The 6973-nt window shown below is 33.2% G+C and overlaps 1 pseudogene; it reads right to left on the bottom strand.

The window, feature by feature from the left end:
- Positions 1-5336: 5336 nt before the first annotated feature.
- Positions 5337-6508, bottom strand: LOC138170100 (non-selective voltage-gated ion channel VDAC1 pseudogene; annotated as a pseudogene).
- Positions 6509-6973: the final 465 nt, after the last annotated feature.

The raw sequence follows: 6973 nt of genomic DNA, 5'->3' as shown, positions 1-6973 counted from the left end.
AACTCTGGGGTAGATTCAATTGTAATCCAAGGGTTGGGAATTTTTAACTTTTTGTGCTCTGTGATTAAACAAATTAATGTACTTTACTTATCATTGGAAACTAATCGCCATTTGAAAAAAGGGCTTTGTCATGGACTAAATGATTATACAGCCTAGGGGTGGAGTAGTACTTAGAAGAGGGTATTAGGGATTGATTAAATGAATATAATGTCCAGGGGTGGGGTAGTACTTGGAGATTATTGAATCACACTTGGTAAATGATGTATTTTATATTATGCTATATGTTGATTCTCTCTGTTCTTAATTTGTCACTGAATAAAATGGAGAGCACCTATGCTGGTATTTTGAACCTTGGGAAGTTGCCTTTGCTTGACATTACAGAGAAGTAGGGGAAAAATTGGGAAGAGAAATGAGTGATGCAAGAAAATCATGAAAAAGAAGTGAACAGCTCGCTAAAGGAGACTCCCAAATAATACAGAAGAAAATAACACCTTAAAAATAGATTAACCTAAATGCCAAAAGAGGTCCAAAAGGAAGTCCAAAAGCTCACTAAAGAAACTAATAGCTTAAAATTCCGAATGGAGCAAATGGAAGCTAACAACATTGAGAAATCAAAAGATTATAAAGCACTACCAAAAAGCAACAACAACAAATAGAAGACAATGTGAAATATCTCATTGGAAAAACCACTAACCTGGAATATAGATCCAAGAGAGAAAATTAAAAAATTTTGGACTACCTGAAAGCTATCATAAAAAAAAAGACCTAGACATCATCTTTCAAGAAATTATCAAGGAAGGGGGAGGATACAAGATGGTGGAGTGAAAGTGTGGTCTCCTTCTTCATCTTTGCCTCATGCTTTCCCTGACTTCCCTTAAAAAATAATTATGACTGGGTTATTTGATCGTCTAAACGGTGGACTAGACATTTTCTCCACTCCTTAGATATATCTTGTTTATATATAGTTGTTTGCCTGCTGTCCCAGTATATTTTCAGAGAAGTCTTAATTGAACCCCAAGCTAGGAGAAAAAATAAAGCAAAATATCATTGTACCTGGCCTAAAAAAGCAGACAGACTTTCATGAGTTTTAATCCAACAAGAAATCTGTAGTGGACAAATAAAAAAATTTATTTTAACAGATTTGTGTTTTTGTTACATGTGCACACATATATGCATGCATTTAGATATACGCATATATGTATGTATGTGTAGATATATAGATATAGCCTTATTCATGATCTTGTAGTGCAGTGCTGCAAATTATGGATGTGGTTCACTTTGGTCAGGATCCCAATGTTTTCATGTATTACCACTTGGATAACTATTGTGTGTGTGTATATACATATATATGTTTGTATATGCATATATAAAACCACTTTGATATGTCTGGAATAACTTCAGATATCTGTATCCTTATGTCTACTGGTCCTGGTCAAAGTGGAAAACAATAAATAATTTTATTCATGAAAATTGTAGTGAAACAAAATACCAAAGCTTTCTCAATAAAATTAAGTAGTTTGTAGGGAACACACACAAGCACACATGCACACCTTCACCCCCCCACACACACACATATATACACACAAAAATATATATATACACACCCATAAATATGTGCATATATATAGTGTATTTTCTATGCATACATTTATTCATACAGAAAATAACAGACACACACACTTTCAGTAAAGAAAGACAGAATGAACAGATATAAAAAATGTTAGGCAAATAAAAGCATTTTTAAAAATCAAAAAATTACCATTAGACTTATATTTAAATTTCTAAATATCACCTTAAAACTTAAAATAAAATAATGAATTAATGAATAAAAGCAGTAGGTATAATAAAAATGAAAATTACATAGACAAACTATTAGATAAAACCAAATTATCAAATTCCAAATTAAAAAGATGACTTTCACAAACATAAAGAGGAAATAAAAAGAAACTAGTTAAAATTTGTTCTGCCCAATGATGAGAAGTAAATTAAAAATATAAAAATACAAAGAGTCCAGATAACAGAGTAAAGAATAGATTATTCATTTTATTTCAGAAAAATATAAATCATAAATTAAGTATTAAATAAGAAAAAAGTCCATATTCATTTACCAGTGTTACCCATGGAATATTACCACAACTGAGGGCTACACAGTTTAAAAAATAAGTGTGCATGTACCCACACAGATACACAAATCTAATAATAAATTTTAAGTTTGTACCATCATCAAATATCACAATTAGAAATTAAATTCAGGTTTGAATTAGACTTCCTTCATTTACTCCACCCACTGTTAGATAATCTTTGATAATTTATCACGTGCTTATTTCATGCAGTGTCAACTTGATTTACGTTTTTCCCTAATACTTGGAAATAATTTAACTTGATATTAAAGCCATTTGAGATGTCCTTGATTTGAGCACTTATTTCCCTAACAACAAATTTCCCAATCAGTTATTCACATTAGCTTGTCCTATCATTGTGGTGAATTAGAGAGTCAACAGAATTCCAAAAAGCTAGAGAATTTCACTATTGAGCAATTATTAGTTTAAATTAACTTATGTTCTATTTTTTTTTAAATAAAAAATATAGCCACAAATTTTTTATTTGAAGGGTGGTTTTAAACATGGGGATGTTTGGTGATTTTTCTTCAGATATGAACTTTAATTGGGCCTAGAAATACTTCATAAAAGTGCTACTGATGATTGGTACCCAAAATTCTCCGGTAGACCTTTCTTGGAATGGCAGATAATAACTACCTGAACTTATCTTGTGAGCTAACATTATTTTGTCTTATACCAGACATGATTAAACTTTGACACTCGCTGATTCGTTATCATAAAAAAAGGCATTGTCTTTTCACTTCAGATTCCAAGGTAATGGCATGCCTACCCCTTACAGAACTTAATTATTAGTTATTTTATCGAACACACTAAATTTGTCTAGGTATAGCTTCTATGTTTAAGTATCTGACATTAAAGAAAACCAGTTTAATCATGTAATTCCCTTTTTACTAGTTTAAATGTAACACCTTCTGTTATACTAGGATCCCATGACTGTATACATGTCTGAGTCGATGTGAGAAAAACCTTTAAATGTTCCCAATATCTTTAGAATTTCTGAGTCTGACAAATAAGGATCATGAAACCTTACCTCAATTTACTTTTCTAAAATTTTCATATTCAAATCCTCTGCAACATTCCTTGAATCCAGTCAAGAGAGTCACATAAATTGAATGGGTTTAAAAAAAATCTTCTATTGCTTTGTTCTCTACACCACCACCACATCCTTATAATGACCTACCCTTTCCTTTTCTCCTATCAAAACCCTACTTCTCTTTCTATGTATAGTTCAAATCCCACCTAATTTATTAAGCCAGTTTTGACTACCACCTCAAAAAAGTGATTCTCCTTCCCTTGAACTTCTGTAGCACTCACTGACTACACCCATGTTCACGTGGCATGTGACACATATGACTGATTTTTGGAGACTGTTATTTCTTCTCTTTATTTTTTTGGGGAGGGGAATAAGTAGGATGGATTTCTGAATTTCCATCTCCCCATCTAGACTATTATGTATTAGAAGGAAAAGGCCATTTTTACCTATCTCAGCAAAGAGACTTTTAAATAGAAAGTAAATGTTTTGTGTTACCTTTGAAAAATAATGATTTCACATTTTTTGAGAAATTCCTCTGTGCTAGGAAAATGAACATATTTATTATTAAAATTAAAGTAGTTACAAGATCACTGGACTAGGTATCCAGATACATCATTTATTTCTAATCTTGGTTTAATCGAAACCTAACTGCAATATTCGCTATCTCTTGACCTCATTTTTCTCATCTGCAAAATGAATGGATTGAGCTAGATCACCTCTAAGCCCCCTTCCAGCTGTAATTTGCTACAAATCTAAGTGAATTCTGAACTGAAAGGTATATTCAATTCAAAGAAGGTATATTAAAATAATTTATTATTAATAGCCTGAGTTGAAAATTATAGCTCTTGATAAAAACGAAGAAGTTTATTCAGTATATTAGAATTAAAATTTTGTTTATTTTAAAGTATGGAAGTTTTCTTTTGTTTTTTCTTTGCAATCATGATAATATACTTAAGAATTTAATGATCTAGCTATCTCAAGATGAAAGAAGTAATTGCAGATATATTAGTTTACTTACTCTTTGTAGCTAATTCACTTAACATCAATATCCTTTTGTTGCAATCATGGAAAAATCTTTTCCTTCATACCCATTAACCCCTCTTAAAGATATTCCCATTCTTTAGGACTTAGTTCTAATAACATTAAAGGTTCATGAAACCTTTCGTGATGCTTTAGTTTAATATATGTGTGTGTACATATTCATATATATATACACACAAATCATACACATATCCCTATATATGTATACAAATATATGTCTATCTCTAACTATCTATTGAGAGAGGGAGAGAGGGAGAGAGAGAGAGAGAGAGAGAGAGAGAGAGAGAGAGAGAGAGAGATAATGGACACATTTCTATGAACTGATTCAGAGTGAAGTACCTTTCTTTAGGGAGAAAAGACAAAAAAATAGCAAAACTAATCAATACAATGAAAATGTCTGATACTGTTTGTGATGTCCCACTTCATGGACCTCTCGCCTCTGTAAAGAAGTGTGTTGGGGCTATGTTATCATATCTCTTCTTTTTTTTTTTTTGAAATTTCAATATTTTATTCAAGTTGTATTTTTAAGTGGTGGTAAGTACAGAATTTGGAGGGGAAGGCATCTAATTCCACACAACATGGAAGATTCTAAAATGTATCCATTAATTGCTAAAAAAAAAAAACAAAATTAGTATGAGAATACAACAGAAGTCCAATTTTGATTCCAAGTTATGCCACTGTTTGAGCACAGTTAAACAGACTGTTCCCTGCTTATTGCTGAGTGTCCTAGCAACTTCTTTATATGTAACTCAGTCAAAGTGAATGGAACCACAATGAGACTAGGAATTAAGTACTACACTATTGGCTTAATCACATCAAACCGGCTCCACAACAAAATGGTACAAAGTGGACAACTAAAAGGACTCCACAGACAACTTTGGCAGAAATAACTAATCAAAGCTGGAACAATTCATGAGTATTTGAGTTAAAAATGTTCCCTTTTCAGACAAGTTTTCACTCAATCAAGGAATGAGCCTGTCTACCCGCTTAGGATAGAATTGCAGCCAAGTTGACTGCAATGGACAATGAATTCTCAGGAAGTCAAAATGTATTCATTTAATCAGTTCACATTTACTAAGTGCCTACATATCATTGCCTTCCACTAGCAACTATCTCTACATTAAGAAAAAAAGGTGGATCAATGCATCCTTTCAGTCCTTAAAGAATTCTGAAAGCTGTTGTGGGAGTCATCACATATGCCTTCAAAAGCCTGGAGCTGAAAGTACTTTTTTTCTGAGTCAGGTTTCTTCTATATCTCTGGAAGGATAACACTTTAAAGCTGAATCATCTTTAACCTGGAGGTCTAATATGATTGATACATAGCAATACTTGCATCCCAGACATACAACATGAAAAGGTACACTAATTTCTGAAGGTATCTATCCTGCAAAATCTTTTAAAATTAAGTGATTGTACAACTTCTTTTATGCTTGAAATTCCAGTCCTAGACCAAGCTTGTGGCTGCCAGCATTGACATTCTTGCCTTCCAGCAAAGTTGATAATGTCAGTTTGATATGTGGTTTTAGAGTCTGGGTTTAACCTAAGCCTATCAGGCTAGAATAGTTCACTTTAGCAGAGAAGGAGGCATCAGGGTCAATCTGATATTTGACTGCTATTCCAAAATGAGTGTTGCTATTTTAAGCTGTCCAGGCTAGGTTGACAGCAGTTTCCAACTTCTTGTTCATCTTCTGATAAATAGAGCTCCCAGATTCTGTGCCATCATTCACATTGGTGTGCAGCTGGAATTCACTGGTCTTGTAGCCAACAGCAAATTTGCTCTGGGTCACCTGAGATTTAGAAGTTTCAAAATTCATCTGGTAGCCTGCCAACCAGCCCTCATAACCAAGTACCACAGCTTCTCATATTGAAGGTCCAGAAATATAAAAATCCATGTCAGCCAAGATTGATATGTTACGGCTTATATCCTGACTTAATCTTAGCACTTTTTTTTCCCCTGTGTTAGATGAGAAGGACGAATCAAAGGTCAGCTTCAGTCCATGTGCAAGCTGATCCCCAACAGTAATTTCAGTGCCCAATGTATTGTCTGTGTTCTATTTTTCTATGAATGTCAAGCCATATTCAGACCATTTTTATTTTGTTTCCAAACTGCCCAAAACTTTGCTGGTCTCAGTGTTTGCTGAACCTGAACTTGTAAATTCCACTCCATTCTCAGATTTTGTTTTCAGATCCAATTTTATTAAGCCAAATCTATCGCCCTTAGTAAACACATCCCTGGCAGATTTTCCAAGGTCAGCATAAGGAGGTGGCACAGCCATTTTCTTTTTCTCCCAACAGACACAGCGGGAACAGCAGCAGGCACAGAGGCATAGTATGATATCTCTTCTTTTGAGAGATGTTTATTACTAATAATTTTGTAGCATTCATTTTGATGTGACTTGTGCATTCACTTGGTTTTAATTTGAAAAATAAGGTAAGAAAAGAGACAAAAATCATAAAGGAGAGGCTCTGTAAGAAACAATGGGGAAAAGGGGAAAGAGTGGAAGAAGAGAAATACACTGAGTGATAGGGATGAATAAATGTGTTGTTCATTGGTTCAGGAAGGAAAAAATAAGAAATTTTTGACTAAAGTATTGATTACAAATGGTTAGAGAGAGTTTTTATTTGTTCTATAATCCCATTTCCAAATCATTAATTATAACTTTATGCTTAATTATCATATATTTTTAATGACATTCTTTGCAAAACATCATGACAACTGTCTGTTGCCACAATGGAATTTATCTCCACCTTTCAAGATGATTTCAATACACCACTCATT

This window comes from Petaurus breviceps, unplaced genomic scaffold (assembly GCF_028583685.1).
Source record: "Petaurus breviceps papuanus isolate PSGF00001 unplaced genomic scaffold, PetGlider_PUasm1.0 38, whole genome shotgun sequence".
Classification (NCBI taxonomy): domain Eukaryota; kingdom Metazoa; phylum Chordata; class Mammalia; order Diprotodontia; family Petauridae; genus Petaurus; species Petaurus breviceps.
Note: the sequence above shows the minus strand (reverse complement) of the source record. Positions and strands in the feature narration are given on the sequence as shown.